Genomic DNA, 20,632 nt, shown 5'->3' on the forward strand with positions numbered 1-20,632 from the left:
TAAAAGAATTCACTCAAAATTCTCAAACATATAACACACAATATTGTGATTCAAATTAACGAATCATCTAAACATTTGAGGATTATCTTCCAACTTCTCATCATCTTAACCAAACCAATTGTTCATCTTGTTTAGCCTTTGAGATTTTGAATATCAGCTTTTCAACATCAGTTGTCGAAAATATTTTTGAATTTTTTCAATAATATGAAACATAAGTGCAAAAACAAAATTTAAACGTAGAAATAAAATATATACAAACACTATTTTTGTGAGTTTGTGTAAGAGGATCATATCAGTTTTTGTGACCAATCACTAGCACCGTTAAGCTTTAAACATATTAAGTTCTAAACGATTCACATAGATTGACGATATAGTTGTCCTCTTAAGCTCAATCTAAAAACTTTCGAAATGCTTACTGATACGTTAAGATATATTAATTTTGCACTAAAATCTTATGGACCCCACGATCTCAGCATATCCCCTCATCATGCAATACACTAACTCAAGTAATGCCTTTAAACTTTCATCAACTGTGATATGTGCGAAAACAAAGCAGAATGTTTAAACATTAACAATCAGGTCGATACTTCCGTATACGCAGAGAAAGTCCAATGTTTAAACAAAATAAGAAAATAAAACAAGTTGAAGTTGTTTAGGCTTTAACCACCAGGTCGATACTTCCGTATACGCAGAGGTGATCCAAAGCTTAAACGAAACACCAAAGAAAATAAAGCAGAACGTTTAGGCAATAACATCCAGGTCGATACTCACGTATAGGCAGAGGATGTCCAATGCTTAAACAAAATAAAGAAATAAAACAAGTTTAAATCTTTGCAAAATAAAATGCACAATCACAGCGACTTTTTCAGCAAGTTGTGAAAGTTCACAAACTGTCCGGTTTTTATGCTCTTTTAGCATTCAGCGATTACTGAGTAGGTACACAATCACGAAGGACAAAACTAAGTACTATGCTTTCAACCATGTTTCCCACTAGAACTAGGCTTTTTCATTTATGTTTGTATCGTTATCGCAAATCTACTAGTCTAGCTGAGCCTATCGTCACATCATTAGTGAGATCGTTTATCACATTTGACATTTCATATCTTTAGCATGCTGTGATAGTCCACTGATTTACTATCATTTCCTCTTATTCGCAACAAAACTCATTTTTTATTTTTCAATGTTTTTGACTTTTTCAAATTTTCTAATTTTTTAAAATTTTTCTCCCCCTTTTTGTGATTTTTGATTGCGATCGGATGATTGATCTGATGAGCTTTTATTATATTTTTGAACATTTTTCACAATTTTTACTTTTTGTTTTTGTTCTACAATCTTCTTAACAGATTTCTGTATTGAACATTCACCTGTTTCAGTCGATTGCAAAACAGTTCTCTGAAATTTTTCTCTTAAATTCAAAAACAATTTATTTTTCTTAATTTTTTCAGTTTCATCATCAGATTTCTCATCACAATCTTCAACTATGACTTTATCATAGTTTGTGACATTGTCACTTATTGGAACAGAATTGATCGGTTTTGGACACACATATGGTGCAGAAGTCACAAAACCTTTCAACTTATTTTCTAACTCAGTAATTTTATTCCGATCACTTTCAGCTTCTTTTTCAAGCTGAATGATTTTAGCAAGATGAGAATTTATTGCAATTTGTCTTTTAAGATTATTTTTACCAAAAATATCTTTCTAATCTTCTAAAATCTTTATTTGATTTTGAAAATCTTTCTCAATTTTTACTTTTTCATTTTCTAAATTTTGTTTTTGATTTTTCAAAACATTTTCTGATTTTTTAAGATTTTCATTTTCTAATGACAAACTCTCTAAATCCCTCAAGAGTTTGGCATTTTCATATTTCAGATTTTCACAATTTGAGCACTTCCCAGACATCATTCCAGCTTCAGCTTTCTTCTCAGTCTTGATAGCTGAAATTTCTTTAACCTGCTCCTCTACCTCTTGAACATTTTCCTCAGATTTGTCTTTTACTTCATCAGTTGCTACTTCATGATTCTTCTCTCCTGAATCAGACTTCAATTTTCTAATCTTTTGAAATTCAAGTTCTTGAGCATGAATCTTCTCGACGAAATCGCTCAAATTGAAACTATAATATTCTCCGCTCTTCTTCCAAGCTAACAAATACGTTCCCCACACATCAATTGGTAAAGCATTCGCCAACTTGTTAACCCACGTCTCATCCATTTTGCTAATGTTCAAACGCTCCATCTCTAAATATAACTTGACATACCTTTCGATCAACTCTTCAGTTGATTCTCCCTTGATACCCGTAAAATTATCAAACTTGTTTAGTGCAATATAAATCTCTGAACCCATATTTCAACATTAAAAGATTCACAAAAACAGATTTTCAAACAATACAAAATTTCACACAATCTAAAATCAGTTAGGATCGTTTGAGGATTCACTCGGACAGCTGCCTGTTCAGCCTGTTGCACCGCCTTAGTAGTGTGGTTTTCGAAATCAGGGGCATGATAGGCAGTATATAGCATCTTAGGGACACCTGGGATGATCTTGTATCAATCATAGACTACTTTGGCATGATCATGAGCAATGGGGTTCACTATATAAGAAGTTGAAGTTGTGAACATTGGACTTGCTCACTTTGAATTTTGTTAAAAACTTCTCTGGAGCTCCTGGACAACAATCAACTCTTCTTAGGCTCCATAAGCATACTTAGGACCATTGTAAGTGATCCTAATCATTCTTAATTAAGTTTAGCTTAGTTAACTAACTAAAAGTCAAACCGTCGTAATTAAGGTTTGACTTCAAGATTAAACAATAATTACTCAGTCAAATCTTGAATTAAAAATACCTATAAGTAGGTAATTATGTGGGTAATAAATCCTTAAAAGGGTATTCTCAGATTCCCACTCTAACTATGTCAATTGTCGGGTCAAAGCTTACTTTAAAAAGTCAACAGAATGCTTTATTCCGAATTAATACATGATTAGCAATGTAGGATACATGCAACCTGTTTGATCATTAATATAACTTGGTAACTAATGTAAGAACATGTCTAAACATGTTCAACTCGACAATTTTCAGTTTAGGCTCGGTTTGGAACCGAAAGTCGCATAGTTTGACTTATGCTTTGACTTTAAGTTCTGACCCGTTTAAGCCAAATTTAGGATTGCCTTAGAGGTTCTTTTGAACCTATTTTCATGTTAGTATAACCCTCTGTGATTATACAACTTGGTTCATTAGACGTCTAATTCATATGCATGTTTCTGTTAATTGCTTAAATGTTGACTATTATGCCCTCTTCACCTTAAAATATGAATTTTGAAAATATAAAAGAGTAGACACCTTAATTACTGATTTATAAACTTGTACTTAAAATTTTACATCAGTTTGAGGTCTAGATTAAGAGTTATGCTCATTAGCGTAATTAGAAGCATTCTTAGTAATTAATTGGCGTAATTAGCATATAGCCTATCTAAACCCAAATTTTAATACCAAAATTTTTACCTACTGATATAAAATAATATTTTGGGATTTTTGGAGATTTTTAATTATTTTTAGGCTGAGCATAACTTAGAGTCTTAAGCTTAATTCGGTTATTGTCGGTTTTGCCCTTTTGGGCTATAAAATGAGTTTTATAAATCCTTTTGACCTCAAACCTTTTTCTACTGATTTATTAAGTTAAATAAATTATTTTGAGCTATCTGGAATTATAAAAATATCAGCCTCTCTTTCAAAACTCGGAAATGGCTCCAAATCGCCTTTTTAGGCATTTTTACGACATAGTATGTATCAAAACTAGTTTTTATATATAAGGTTTGATACCTACTGAAATATTCAGTAAATTTTTATATTGTAATAGTAAACAAAGGTCTTAGACTGAGAATTCCAGTTTTGACCTTTTAGGCTTATGTGAAGTTACCAAAATGCCCATTCGGTGCATAGAATGGTTATAATTAATAAAATTCACATATATAATACCATACTAATATAACATATTAAATTAAGTATAATTACTGATTTATTCAGACCTGTAACTCAGGTTACTAATTTAACTCTTTTATATCCTTTAAAATGACCAAAATGCCATTATGAGGCATAGTTTGAGTTTAAAATCATTTTGGGCATAATAGGAGATATCTTACTGATATCACAACATATTTAGTGCATATTAACTTAGGGAACTTGTATATGATTCATATGGTTACCCGTTACGCACTTTCGCGTTCGGATCGGCTTATGTAACTAGTTTACACATTTTAGCCGAAACGGGTCAAACCATATCCTTTTTGTCTCAAAATCCAGAATGTGATTATGTTACCCATATTAAACAAGCACGCAAGCTTGTCGGGTCAAAACCACATTCTAAACCGGTCCTCGCTTTCCATGCGATTGAACCGTATTCTTTCTTTAAAACTAACCGGTCTAAGCTTAGGCTAAATTAAAGACCCGTTAGGATTCTAATAGGTTATTATAAACTTTCGTTCCAGAATAGGAGACCCAGTAAAAGATATTTGCACTTGCTTGTTGTGATTTGTACTTGCTCAGATAAATACTTTTAACTTATTTTCCCTATACGGGCTTGGGGTACGGTATATAAAATACCGTTTGGTCGGGCATTGAATCTTTAATCAAATGTAGGTTAAATCATTGAAATGACCCGTTAAAAATTGTTTTGTTTGCTTAAAGCCTTTGGGGGGTTAATGACCATATCCCGGATATCCTTGGCATCATTTTACGAAATGGCCACGACCTAAGCATGCGGGTGTAGGCGTACACCCGTTTGTGCATAAATGAATATTAAGGTATAACCGCCAGTTTCAGGGGAGACTGCTGCGGGATTATATCATGTGGTGTGTCTATTGATCTTTAACCCGGTGTAGACCCGGGCCACTGGACGCATAAGAAACATGTAAATCTTTTACAAGTTTATATTCAAATAATTATCCCAAGTTATAAAAACCTTTTATGCCATGTGCATTCAAATAAAATTTCAAACCTTTTCAAAATGAGTCAGTTAAATTGTATTTACCAGTGCAAACTGACGTATTTTCCCAAAAAGGTTAAGTGCAGGTACTACGCGTAATAGGCTGGCCTCTCATAGCATCAACTAGAAGTCTTGCAAGCTTAGATGTCAAAATCTGTTGAACTATAATTCCTCTTTATTTTGATCCGTCTGTGGATCTGTTTCAAGTATGTTGTGATACTTAAATATTACAATTTTATTTGGTTGAAATAAATCTATCATTTTGCTTCCGCTGTGCATTTTAAATTTGTGTTGTTTGACTATGATGATATCAACTACGTCACGATACTCCCCACCGGGCCCACCGGTGACACGTGGAAAATTAGGGGTGTGACATTTGGGTTTTGATAAATCTAAAGTTACTTATTTTCGATGCAGGGAGAAAGGCCATTTCAAGAGAGAATGCAAAAATCAGGAAGCAAGTGGAGCAAAGAATTCGTTTGGAAAAGATGATTACTATCGGAAAGCCATATATCAACAAGTTGCTCATCAAACGCATCAACAAAAAGAACCACAAACTGCTCATGCTAGAATGATCAAAGATGCAAATAAGAAAGCTTATTATGGCATCATTGATCAAGAAGATAAAAAGCGGCAGAAGGATTCAGCTGGGATAAATACATTCCACCTGATTCAAAAATTGTAGCCCCCATTGCAAAAGTTATTCAAGAACCAGATTTGTTTACAGAATGGATGAAAGTGGTCGGTGTTAATGAGAAGAATCAAAATGAAGAGTCTGTTACATTAGACGAAAGTTCAGAAAGAACAACAGTTTTTGATCAATCATCATCTGATTCTGGTTCTTCAGATGATAGTTCAGAAAAGACAATAATTTTTTATCAAACTCCAACTGATGACAGTAGTGATGATGAGGAAGAAATGCATATTAATACTGCAAAAAATTCATTTATCACCTGAAAGTTTTCAATTTTATTTTGCAGATCGTTTGAAGAAGTTGAAGGAGAAACAAGCAGCAAAAGAACAGAAAAAGAAGAAATGTGAAAATGTTACTAAAAATGAAGAGACTGTTCAAAATGAAAAAGTTAAAATCGCTGAGAAGACGGTTGAAGTTGAAAAGATGGCTAAAGAAAAAGTTGTTGAAGTGGAGAAAATAATTGAAGTTGAAAAGATTGTTGAGGATGTCAAGCCGTGTGAAAAATGCTTGGAATCTTGCAAGAAATGTGAAGAAAAGGATGAGAAATTGTGTGAATTTGACAAGATGAAAGAACAATTATTGTTCAATCTCAATTATGTGAAAGAGTCATATGATGTGCTAAATAGAACAGTAACTGGTCTTCAAAAGACAAATTCTGAGAGAGAAGATGCATTGACAATGATGAATGCAGTGATGATGTCAAAACAAAAAGCTACCAATCATTACATTGAGGAGTGTGCAAAGCTAAAGCAAGAGTTGGAGACTGAGAAAATTGAAAATGAAAGAATTAGACGTTTACTGCAAAGTTATTTTAGTTCTGATTATTTGATTGATAGAATTTATCCAACTGTTGCAGGTTTTGAAGCATTTCAAGATGATGAGAAGCCAAAGAAGAAGGATACTGGTAAGAAACAGAGTGTTAGTTATAACAAGTGTCCGCCTCCGATCTGGGAAGGGTATTCTCCCAGAAAACCAAATGAAGGGCAAATCAAAAAGGCAGTCAATATAAAGTTAAAATCCGATATAACCAATGTAGGATCGGTTTTGACACCGTACGATTGCGTAACGAACGTTCGACGTGTAGAATCCGTGAACGTGCGTGACCGAACACACAATAACGTACTAGAACCGTGAATCTATTGAAAGATATGACGTGTACGATACAAGAATCACGTAAAGAGTACTTTCTCTCTCTAGACTTTCTCTCTCTAGACTTGAATCTCCTAAATCACCAAAATGAGCAAAAGTCTTAAATGAGAACCCTAATGGTTCTATTTATAGGCCAAGGTATAAGGAGGTTCTCCTTATTTACCATTATGCCACCTTGCCTTTTAGTAACTAGATATTACAATATAATCCTAGATTTCTATAGTTTCAGCTACGGTTTGAATTGACGGAGGCGATAGACATTAATGCACCAACAGACTCCCCCTTGGATATTGCCGCAGTCAATCTTGTAGCGTCTTGTCTTTCTCTTTTTTAAATAGAATCCCTGTGGATCTGTCTTCAGCTTCAGTTGCTCCCCTCCTTGGTAGTCTCTTTCTTCAGGCTCCCCCTTTCGTCAAGCTTCCGTGCTTTTAGGATCGACGCCTGGCTTTCCGTAGCAACAGAATCAGAAACCTACACATCTCAACCTCTCGTAAGACAAAATAATTTTGACTCTAAAAGAATTCACTCAAAATTCTCAAACATATAACACACAATATTGTGATTCAAATTATTGAATCATCTAAACATTTGAGGATTATCTTCCAACTTCTCATCATCTTAACCAAACCAATTGTTCATCTTGTTTAGCCTTTGAGATTTTGAATATCAGCTTTTCAACATCAGTTGTCGAAAATCTTTTTGAATTTTTTCAATAATATGAAACATAAGTGCAAAAACAAAATTTAAACGTAGAAATAAAATATATACAAACACTATTTTTGTGAGTTTGTGTAAGAGGATCATATCAGTTTTTGTGACCAATCACTAGCACCGTTAAGCTTTAAACATATTAAGTTCTAAACGATTCACATAGATTGACGATATAGTTGTCCTCTTAAGCTCAATCTAAAAACTTTCGAAATGCTTACTGATACGTTAAGATATATTAATTTTGCACTAAAATCTTATGGACCCCACGATCTCAGCATATCCCCTCATCATGCAATACACTAACTCAAGTAATGCCTTTAAACTTTCATCAACTGTGATATGTGCGAAAACAAAGCAGAATGTTTAAACATTAACAATCAGGTCGATACTTCCGTATACGCAGAGAAAGTCCAATGTTTAAACAAAATAAGAAAATAAAACAAGTTGAAGTTGTTTAGGCTTTAACCACCAGGTCGATACTTCCGTATACGCAGAGGTGATCCAAAGCTTAAACGAAACACCAAAGAAAATAAAGCAGAACGTTTAGGCAATAACATCCAGGTCGATACTCACGTATAGGCAGAGGATGTCCAATGCTTAAACAAAATAAAGAAATAAAACAAGTTTAAATCTTTGCAAAATAAAATGCACAATCACAGCGACTTTTTCAGCAAGTTGTGAAAGTTCACAAACTGTCCGGTTTTTATGCTCTTTTAGCATTCAGCGATTACTGAGTAGGTACACAATCACGAAGGACAAAACTAAGTACTATGCTTTCAACCATGTTTCCCACTAGAACTAGGCTTTTTCATTTATGTTTGTATCGTTATCGCAAATCTACTAGTCTAGCTGAGCCTATCGTCACATCATTAGTGAGATCGTTTATCACATTTGACATTTCATATCTTTAGCATGCTGTGATAGTCCACTGATTTACTATCATTTCCTCTTATTCGCAACAAAACTCATTTTTTATTTTTCAATGTTTTTGACTTTTTCAAATTTTCTAATTTTTTAAAATTTTTCTCCCCCTTTTTGTGATTTTTGATTGCGATCGGATGATTGATCTGATGAGCTTTTATTATATTTTTGAACATTTTTCACAATTTTTACTTTTTGTTTTTGTTCTACAATCTTCTTAACAGATTTCTGTATTGAACATTCACCTGTTTCAGTCGATTGCAAAACAGTTGTCTGAAATTTTTCTCTTAAATTCAAAAACAATTTCTTTTTCTTAATTTTTTCAGTTTCATCATCAGATTTCTCATCACAATCTTCAACTATGACTTTATCATAGTTTGTGACATTGTCACTTATTGGAACAGAATTGATCGGTTTTGGACACACATATGGTGCAGAAGTCACAAAACCTTTCAACTTATTTTCTAACTCAGTAATTTTATTCCGATCACTTTCAGCTTCTTTTTCAAGCTGAATGATTTTAGCAAGATGAGAATTTATTGCAATTTGTTTTTTAAGATTATTTTTACCAAAAATATCTTTCTCATCTTCTAAAATCTTTATTTGATTTTGAAAATCTTTCTCAATTTTTACTTTTTCATTTTCTAAATTTTGTTTTTGATTTTCAAAACATTTTCTAATTTTTTAAGATTTTCATTTTCTAATGACAAACTCTCTAAATCCCTCAAGAGTTTGGCATTTTCATATTTCAGATTTTCACAATTTGAGCACTTCCCAGACATCATTCCAGCTTCAGCTTTCTTCTCAGTCTTGATAGCTGAAATTTCTTTAACCTGCTCCTCTACCTCTTGAACATTTTCCTCAGATTTGTCTTTTACTTCATCAGTTGCTACTTCATGATTCTTCTCTCCTGAATCAGACTTCAATTTTCTAATCTTTTGAAATTCAAGTTCTTGAGCTTGAATCTTCTCGACGAAATCGCTCAAATTGAAACTATAATATTCTCCGCTCTTCTTCCAAGCTAACAAATACGTTCCCCACACATCAATTGGTAAAGCATTCGCCAACTTGTTAACCCACGTCTCATCCATTTTGCTAATGTTCAAACGCTCCATCTCTAAATATAACTTGACATACCTTTCGATCAACTCTTCAGTTGATTCTCCCTTGATACCCGTAAAATTATCAAACTTGTTTAGTACAATATAAATCTCAGAACCCATATTTCAACATTAAAAGATTCACAAAAACAGATTTTCAAACAATACAAAATTTCACACAATCTAAAATCAGTTAGGATCGTTTGAGGATTCACTCGGGCGAGTATCCTATGCTTAACCAATCACCTTGAATCACCTGCAAACAAACAAACACACAATCAGTTTAAACGAACTGAATACGTAAAAGTGTGTGTGTGAAGTTTATCTAAGACTCGTTGTCGAAGATTCGCTGATTCAATCCAAAGTTGTTCGGGTGAAATCGTTGAATGAATGGGCTTATCGGAACAGAATGGATTCAATTTGAAATTAGAATGATTTGGGTCAATGAATATTGGGCTTCTTTTATCACACGCTTATTGAACCTTAATTTGTCTTGGGCCTTTCTATTCTAATCACATGCGATTCACACAAACAAATCTTGGGCCGACCCAAATGCTTTTTAAAGTCAATCTAATTGGGCCGAGATTACATAACCAAATCACATGGGCTATTTAATGGACAAATGATTTAACTTTTGATAAAAGCCGATAATGACTTAACACAAATCAGATCACATCCAAACTTTGGGCCGATATATCTAACAAGTATGATTGGGCGGCTCAATTTACATATTCATTGGGCCGTAACAACAATATTAAAGCAAAGATCTCATTGGGTTGTTCCACTGTTGTTCTTTTAATTCATTTGGCCATTAATGTCCGACAACTTTACATCAACAATAAATATCAACAAACACTTATGATTGGACCAAAATATCAACAAACACTTATCAACAAACACTTATGATTGGACCGATTCACATTAATTTCTTTATGATAACAACAACCGCAAACCGACAATTTCAATCATTGATTCAAATTTGACCAACATTAATTCAATTCACCACTTTAATTGAAAGAAAACTGATTGGGCCGATTATGTTAAGTGGACAGTCAATATGAATTAACCTTTTGATTGTGATTGGGCCTCACATGTAAATCAGTTAGTTGATCTCCGAAAAACCTCACTTAACCGACAACTATGATTGATTAGGCCGACCTTAATGTTGCAAAAGCCTAATTAAATGGGACCGACAAACAATGAATGTCCGACAAATAATACAACCTTTAATTGTGATTGGGCCGATGTTATTATTTTTTATTATCAGATAATCATGCAGTTTCTAAACATTCAATTCTCATTCGACCAAAAATTTCGAACAGTGTAATCAGATGGGCTTTCTTGGGCAGATAAACACATGTTCAATTGAATAACTCTTGTGAATCACACACAAATGGCCGACAATTTATATGACTGACAAACAGATTTCAATTAATTGGTTGGAGCAAAATCACAAGCCACTCAAAAGCGAAATCTGATGTTCAACTTTTGTAACACAGGAGCGAAATCAGGTAGCTATGAGCGAAACCTCAAAGTAAATGTGTCACAAGAGCGAAATTAGCCTGTAACTTGAGCGAAATCAGGACACTAAGAGCGAAATCAGGTGTTCCAAAAAACGAAATCAGCAGGTAAATGTGTCACAAGAGCGAAATCAAGTGTTTTCGAGCGAAATCAGCAATTTTGACGCGAAATCGGACCTAAAACGTTCGATTTCTCCTAAACGGCTAGGAGTTTGGATCTGAAACTTGGTAGGGTTATAGATCAGGTGTTTTTGCACAACATATAAAAAAATCAGCCGATTCGGACCGTAAAATCCCGTTCAGTTTGACGAAAAACAGTAAAAACGTGAAAGAATGAGTAGAAGATGAAGAAATAAAGCAATTCAGATCTGAAATCGATGAAATCCGGTACGAATCTATGTGTTTGGTCAGTGCAATCGAGCTCCTGCTCTGATACCACTTGTAGGATCGGTTTTGACACCGTACGATTGCGTAACGAACGTTCGACGTGTGGAATTCGTGAACGTGCGTGACCGAACACACAATAACGTACTAGAACCGTAAATCTATTGAAAGATATGACGTGTACGATACAAGAATCACGTAGAGAGTACTTTCTCTCTCTAGACTTTCTCTCTCTAGACTTGAATCTCCTAAATCACCATGAGCAAAAGTCTTAAATGAGAACCCTAATGGTTCTATTTATAGGCCAAGGTATAAGGAGGTTCTCCTTATTTACCATTATGCCACCTTGCCTTTTAGTAACTAGATATTACAATATAATCCTAGATTTTTATAGTTTCAGCTACGGTTTGAATTGACGGAGGCGATAGACATTAATGCACCAACAACCAATGAATTACCAGAAAACATTGACGTTGTTTTTACATCGTCTGACACTGATCATGAGTCCGAGTTAATATAAAAGGTGGTCGATCAGGTGTTGGATAAAGATGAGGAGTCTGAGTTAAAATCAGAGTCTGGAAGTTTGAGTTCGTTGGTCAACAGTTCAAAGACGTCAGTTAAACGGGTTTATAGTAAAGAATTTTTGCTATCAAAGTCTAATTTGAATGATGAAACATTTGAAGTTGCATATACTTTGAATGATTCTAACAAATTATATTCTGATAAAGAATTCCAATAAGAAGTGTTCAATTTGAAAAGACCAAAAAGGTTTTCAAATTAACAGAAATCAATATTTCTGAAATAAAAGATGTAAATCTTAATGAAAAACCTAAAAAGTACACTTCAAGAGTTCAACAATGGTTAAACAAGAAAAAAGGTTACAGTTCTGGTTCTGGTTTTCAAAAGAAACCAAACCATAACGGTAATTTCAAAAAGAAAGGTTTAGGCTTTATTCCACCCGAAAATTATAAAAATGAAAAAATTTCTAAAATAGATACAAAATTTGTTCCAGGAACAAGCTGTGAAGAGGAATCAAAAAGTTCATTCTGGAAGCAATCAAACAAAGAATTTCTTGCCAAAAAGCAAGAGAGAATGAAGAATGGAGCTTATCAAAGGAAGGAGACAAGAACCTGTTGCAAATGCAATGAAGTTGGTCACATTGCATGGAACTGTTCTCAAGCAACACAAACAAAACAGGAAGTCTCTGAAAAACTCAAAGAAAAGGTTGTTGAGAAAAAATGAACCACCAACTGATAAATTTAAAATTTTTGAAAATTCAACATATGAAGGTGGTGAGTGTTCAAAGACAAATTTTTATAAAAAGAGAGCTAAGCATGACAGCCAAATGTGGGTTGTTAAGAAGTGTTATGAGAAACTTGGCGATGAATCTGATTCCACAAAGTCAGACGAGCCACAAGTTGAGATTAAATAAGAAAACTCAGTACCTCCAATGGATGATGCAAATTTTCCACCATTGAGGGTTGAAAACTTTAAACAAAAGGTTGGAAAGGTTGAGATCTCGAATCAATTCTATTCTAAAAAGAAAGAATTTGATGTTGAGAAAGTGTTTAATGGAAATGTTAAAAAGATTTTTGGGAAAATGGTCGAGGGAAAGGTCAAAGGGGTAAAGGACTTTTATGAAACAAAGAAGACAACTTTATACCCAAGTGAAGTTGAGGAAGAAACATCCAAGTTTGTTCAGGCTTGGATGGCAGTTTTTCACAAGTAAAATCCTGACTTGCCGGAGCTCCCTAGTTGGTAATCGTGGAGCAGGAATCAGCATTATTCTTGAAAAATGTGTTTGTTAATGTTTAAGTGTGACTTGCCGGAGTTCCCAGGTTGGTAAGAGTGGAGCAGGAATCGGCATCTGTCTTCGTATTAGGTTTGATTATGCGTATCTACAGGTGGTAATTGGTTTGACCTACAAGTGGTAAATCAGGGACATTAGTTTGTATCTGATTTCCTACAAGTGGTATTTCTGAAAAACAAGATGATGAACCCCAAACCTACAGGTGGTTTTAACAAAACTTATTTTCCGGAAAAACCATTTTGATTAAAACAAACTTAAGTGTTTTGAAATCTTAATGGGAAAATAGTTTGTTGAGAGGGGGAGTTCTGATTGTTTATGCTAAGAGGATGGAGAATTGAAGCGATTCACATCAAGTTGTCATTTTACTTGTACAATTTGTTTTCAATTTTCTATAAATGATTTTGAATTTTAGGGGGAGTAAGAATTTTTCAGAGAATCCAAAAACATTAGAAAATTTGAAAAAGCTCAAAAACAAAACTCATTTTTGAATTGAAAATTTTTGAAAAACAACAAAAACATGATAAAATGAAAAAGAGTTTTGTTGTATAAAAGAGGAAATGATAGTACATCAGTGGACTATCACAACACGCTAAAGATATGGAATGTTTAATTTGATAAACGATCTCACTGCGGATGTGCCAGTAGGTTTTTGCACATTCAGTAGATTGTTTTCGAGATATAAACAAAAAGTTTCAAATTTGCTTATATCGTGGGGAACATTTCTCGGATATATGGGTAACCCCGAAATCTTATTTGAAAGGTCCCTCTTTCTGAGATACTAGGTCTTTATACTCAGTGATATCTGGGGTATTATCCCGAGACTTCTAATTTTGCGGAAGTAATTGTCTAGTCCCCATATAAAACTTTGCAAATTGCTTGAAATATAGCGTCGCCCTCAGTACAAAAATGATGAAACATTGAAAAATGCTAATCATGTGCTGTTGAAGAAAAAATCCTCTAAAGGGGACATACCAAAAGTCGAGCCGTCATCTCTCTGCTGAACGGAAGTTCTGACCTGAGCTCTCACGGTTTCGCATTTAACCTTTTACAAATATCATCTAGGTATATTCACCTGTAAGACTGAATATTGGGATCTGGATACGGGAGTATATTCAAGTGGTGGGACACGCGAATAAGTTTAAGTCATTAAAACATTAATCTCGTATCTCGAAACAGTTGAACTTTGTGTGAAAATTTAAGTGGATCAGTATACAGTATACTGACAATCTAGGTGAATTGTTTAGAACTTAAAATGTTTAAAGCTTAACGGTGTTGATGATTTGTCTCAATAACTGATATGATCCTCTTACACAAACTCACAAAAATATTGTATGTAAATATTTCTTTACTGCATTTCATTTTATTCAAAAATTCCAAAAAGATTTTCTGTGTGTTTTTGCATAAATTTTTGAAAAATACAAAAAGATTTTCGACAACTGGTGTTGGAAAGCTGATTTTCAAAATTCCAAGTGCTGAACAAGATGAATATTGCATGAGGGGAAGTTTGTGTAGAATAAGAAAAGATTTTGAAAGATTTTGTCTACAAGTGGTTCAATTTTTAAATCATTCTGGATGTATACCTACATGTGATATATAAATTTGTCAAATGTTAAAATTGTGAAATTTATTGTGAGGTAGAGAATGTGCAGATTATGCAGATTTCAGATCCTGATTCTGAGTGATAAAGAGCCAGGTTCCGATACTTGAGGATTCTGTGATTTCACGATCCAGACTGCGATCCCAGATTATCGAAAGGGGGAGTCTGTAGACGTTAAGTGCCAGGTTATGATTCTGGAGGCCTGATATTCTCGCATGCTGATGATGCTGTTGATCTTAAGGAATCAAGAGATCTGATCAAGAGAAGATAGAGTCAGATTGAGATCCTGGAATAGAGAAAGAAGAGATTGAAGATTAGATCAACATCCGAGCGGAAGTTATCTATTAGTGCTGATGTAAAGAGAAGAGAGGAGCTTGAGAAAGTTTTACATTGTCAGATACTTCAGAGAGAGCAGACAGACTGATAAAGATTGAAGACGTAGAAGACTCGACACTTAAGACTCGTCAACATCCGAGGGGGAGTCTGTTAGTGCATACGTCTGTCGACTTCATCTTGTATCGAGTCTTGCATTGTTCAGGGCATGTTATTCGAGAAAACATGTAATTCCGCATTAAATGGGCTAGGTGTAATTCCGTACGAAATTAGCATGTAATTCCGTTTGAACTGCTAATTTCGCATGAGATTCTAATTTCGCTTGAACTGTAATTCCGTGTGAGTCATGTTCATGCGGAATTAGGTGGCCTATGTATAGGGGTGATGTAATTTCGTTTGAGTTAGTTGTGTATGTGTGTTTCCGGAGCCGAAGAGTTGCCGAAGTGTCGTCTTGCTGTAAAACTTTGTCCGATTAATCAGAAAAGCATTTAAAGTGAAGATCTAGCTGAATCAAACTCATTATGTCTGTTTCCGCCTTTCATATTGAGTAGAACGCCTCTGAACGACTCGTTTTGGGTCACAACACGATCCTACAACATGGTTAAATATAATGCGTTTTGACATTTTAGGATGTGCGTCGTTATAAATTCACGTTTCAACGTAAACAATATAAATTCACGTTTCGACATAAGATTTTTCCAGAAACGAGTCGGGTCAAATATAGCACGATTTCATGCTTTACGATTTGACGTAAACTGTGTTCGGAAATGATTCGGGTCAAATATATTATGTTTTCATTCGATGGTATAAATTCGAGTTATTGTATGTTTTGACGCCGCTAAGTCTTGATGCAAAGGTAAGGGTGGTGTAGTGGTTAGGCGGAATGCTTACTAAACGAACCAACTCGGGTTCGATTCCGTTTCTTTTGTAACCGCAAAGCTTTAGATCAGATACGTCAAAACACACATTTTCATATGATTAACACAACACATAATGTGTGGCAAGCTATAAACAACTAAGGCGTCGTCGCCACAACACGCAGCATACGACAACAATCTAATTCTTTTTATTTTTAAGAAGTTTATTTACTGGCCTGTCCATTATGATTAGACCGTGTGTAGTCGTTAGCCAAATAATGCCCCCACCCTAGGGCGTTTTCTGCCATGTGGCAGTCCAGTCAGCATGGGTGCATTGTTGGGCCTTATTGCAAAAATGCCGTAGTGGGAATAATGCCCAATAACGCCCATGCAATCATTACACAATTATTTCTATTTTTAAATTTAAAACTAAAAATTCATTAATTTTAAAAAAATACACTACTAGAAATAAAAATAATAATAAAAAACAGAAATAAAAAAAATAAAGTAAAAAAAAAGATGATGATCTAGAGTCCGTATTTTTCCAGAATTTTTGGCGATGCATTTGCGCAAGGATCAACGCGTCGCCTTGGAGGTGGTCGATCGGTTTGGATAAAAACTCAATGTCCTTTTCCATTTGTCTCGCCTCTTGCATCTCGTTAAATTTTTGGTTTTGGCCACACGTTCTTTCATATTCTCCAAACGTTGGTGGCCGAGGTCTCGAATGTCTTGGAGACGACGGTTCATCTCCTCGAAATCTTCCTTCAACTCTAGATCGGAAGACGACTCCACCGGTTTTTTCCCGGTTCGCTTATCTTTTAATCTGTCGGGCGGTCGGGCAACTCTTCTTCAACTTGCTCGTCAACGTCCACAACAACATTTAGATCGACGTTGCAGGCATCAGAAGTCGGTGTTTCAGGGTCAACGGAGGATGTTGTTTTTGACCGTTTAGCTCGACGTCATGGTCACTGTGCCCGCCCACTTTGGACTTTTTCGTAGTAGTTCCCAACACTTATAGTATGGGAAAACGCTTTTCATTCTCTCGTACTCTTCCATAGCCCTCGTTAAAACCCCGACGTCACCTTCTCCGCTCGGGCGACTATTATAGTTACGTTGATACACTTCTTGGAAGGAGTGACACTTGTTGTTGATGTCGGTCTAGAAATGGAATCTTTGTCACGATGTTCGCCCTTACCCCACGTGCTATAAAAGAGTGCGCGAATCCTATTCCAAAATTCGGGGCCCGTTTGAAAGTTTGCTACAAATTGAAAAATAAAGTTGTACGTTAAAAATAAAATAAAATAGACGTGTACGAAAAAAAAAAAAGTAAAAATAAATATAAAAGTTACCAATATCGGGGTCCTCCGAAACATCGACCCACGCCCGAACCAACGTGTATTCCTCCTCCTCCTTCATCCAACTGTCTCTCGCTCCGGTTCGGGTTGCGTCTCCGGCATGATATCCACATCGGGTTCGGCTTCTTGTTGTGAAGGTTGTGAGCCGCCGGCTTGACCAAAGCCGAAAGTGGGTTGCACGAATGGAGTAGCGCCACTCAAGAAAGCCGTGTACGATAACATGTTCGGGTCCATGTCTTGAAGGTTAAAGGGTTGTTGCGGTTGGGTTGTGTTCGGGTTCACGGGTCTTGAGGGGACACCAAATGAGGATCAGAATGGGTTCATATTTTTATCAATTGTAGAAGTAGTAGAGACAAAGTTTGATGGTGTGCGAGAGTTTTTTTTATAAAAAAAGTGTATGAACTAGTGGGTATTTTATAGTGTATTATAATGGATTTAAAAAAATAATAATAATAAAATAAAGAAATTTACCATTGACAATGGTCAACTCGTCCCCCAAAGCAAAATTTAGGCGTGTTTTAAAAAACATCGGTGGCCTTTTTTTTGTCGAATACCGCCCAATAACGCCCAAGGGAGCGGAAGCCGGGCGTTTTCCGGCGTGTTTGGTGAAAATTAAAAAAAAAACGCCCCATTACGGGCGGTCTTAGGAGGGTTTTCATGTTTATTATTAGCACCTTTTCAGAGATTAAATATATAATCAATGTTATTTTGATCGAAGTTGCTACCTGCGAAACATATTTTACTTGCAAATGTAATTTGAATGACATGTAATATATTTGCTGGTAAAAAAAGAGTTGTGTTTTTTTTTTGGATGACTAAAGTTGTATGTATTATAGATGATGTTATTTAATAATGTGATATTTATTACATGCAGTGGACCAAGAGAAGATGCTACTAGAATTGGTTCTGCTTGTGTTGTTAGGCGTCAGGTCGTTGATATTTCTCCATTAAGGCGTGTTAACCAGGTTATCTATCTGCTTACCACTGGTGCATGCAAGTGTGCATTTAGGAATGTGAAGACTCTTGTTGAGTGTCTAGCTGATAAGCTTATCAATGCTGGCAAGGTTTCTTCAAACAGGTGCCTTTGTGGCTGTTCTGTTATGGATTTGGTTTTTTATGAAAAATATTTAAAGAAATCGTATATGCCTTTTTATTGCATAAATTTGGACCTTTCATATCGTTGGACAGATGACTCATTACTCATTTATTATATCATGAAAACTCGCCATATTGTACCACCTCATTTCTGTTGGGATTCAAGCACAGTTGCAGCGGAAGTATGTGATTTGCTTGAATCGGTATTCATGGTTAAATAGGAAATGATATACAGAAACAGTAAGAATCAAAGGGTATTCATCAATTGCCTTCCCTTCGTCTTTTCTTCTGCATCTTCATCACACCTTCCCAATCATTTCCGGCGAATAGGGCATAATGTTGATAAGCTTCTTCATCTCGTACATCACCATCACTCCTCCTTTCATGGCTGATTTCCGATGGACCTGCATCGCTTCCGATCACCTTTTCCTGCACTCCCTTGAATTTATAGTAGTAAACCAACACATCTAGGTACATAGCATAAATAATTCTCATGAACTCGCCGTCATGATACTCGTACCCCATGTCTTTCGCAACCACCGGCCATAGATTTTCATTTGTGACATTCCGGTAGCCACCATCACGTTCTGCCACCACATATAAACCCAGTAAATCTACCTTCCTGTTATCTGATGTGAAGGGTGGGATAGGCCTTGAAGAGATTCCCAGTTTGACATTTAAAAGCCATGTCACCATCTCTTCAAACTTTCCCTCCAATTCATGTTTGTATTTAAATACAAACTCTCTGTCGTCTATCATATCTAACAGGGACTTGCAGTCGGTGAAATCATGAAACTCCATGGCCCGGATAATCATTTGGCTCCAATCCGGTTCATCAGTGGATAGATTCAGAGTTTCAAAGTAAGAATTTAGATAATTCTCTTTGCGTTCTTCATTCACCGCACTTCTTCATTCACCGCACTTTATTCTATCACTTTTTGTTTTTCCTTTAAACCAAGTTCTTCTTCCTTGGTTAAACCATTAACATCATTCACCGAATTAACAACCGGGGCAGAGAACATTGGAAAAATCTTACATGTATCACCGGATTGTCTTACCGTATATCCTTGCAGTGTTAACTGATCAAGGCTTAATACATTTTGGTCCAATTCCGGTGAATAGAACCACTCTGCATCTGTAACATATCGTTACCGGATCTTATTTCCACTGCCCCAATTCCCCGGATAAAAAGAAAGTTATTCTCTCCCAATTTTGTTTTAACCCCTACCATATGTTTAATACGTTTAAAAACGTTTAAGTTTCCGGCAAAGTGATGATTAAATGTCGGATTTACATACCAGATATCTCCCCATTGGCCACCCTCTGTTCTGGTGACAATCATTTCATTCCGGCAGATCTCTTCGTCATCTTGTCTTTGAATACCGGCATTGATTGCTTGATTAATCAGTTGAGTGGCATCATCATTCTCTTTCGCTTTGCACGAGTATATATGATGGCGTGGTTGATGGCAATAGTAACAAAGCCTTACACGAGGAATTCTTCTTTCTTTTTCATTCTTTTCATCGATACAGTGTTGACAGGGCAACGTTGTCGATGTTGGTTTGATTTCTGCACTCTTTCCCACCGTGGCTCTGATATCACTATGTTGGGATTCAAGCACAGTTGCAGCGGAAGTATGTGATTTGATTGAATCGGTATTCATGGTTAAACAGGAAATGATATGCAGAAACAGTAAGAATCAAAGGGTATTCGAATAGAATGAGAGGACAATTCTAAGAAACAGAATATCTCTTGGTACCGGAACATGTTTCCGGATATCATACTTATATACATAGGTATTTGGTGGTTCCATTTTGGAGGGAATAACTGCCATAGCAGTTTGAACTTGTACCCGCTTATTACCACCATATAGATTATCATACATATCGAGAGTATAAGTTATAATACGAATACATACATTATAGCATAATTAAGTTTAAATTATAAGTCTAACAATTTCTAGGACATGAGGCAACAAGCCAATGTATTTTTCATGCATCGGGTCACATTTAGGATTCACATATAAAGGTGTGTATGCAAAGAATGCAAGAAGTGGTTCCGGGTTCTTGTAAGATGCTTAATTGTCTAACTGCACCATGACGTCTGTGTCTTTGCTCAACAAGTTAGT

The 20,632-nt window shown here is 35.4% G+C and overlaps 1 pseudogene; it reads left to right on the forward strand.

The window, feature by feature from the left end:
- The window catches only part of LOC110899431, a 57,532-nt pseudogene extending 38,931 nt beyond the window's left edge, over positions 1-18,601 (forward strand).
- The last annotated feature ends 2,031 nt before the right edge of the window (positions 18,602-20,632 follow it).

The sequence above is a fragment of the Helianthus annuus genome, chromosome 2 (assembly GCF_002127325.2).
Source record: "Helianthus annuus cultivar XRQ/B chromosome 2, HanXRQr2.0-SUNRISE, whole genome shotgun sequence".
NCBI classification, from domain to species: domain Eukaryota; kingdom Viridiplantae; phylum Streptophyta; class Magnoliopsida; order Asterales; family Asteraceae; genus Helianthus; species Helianthus annuus.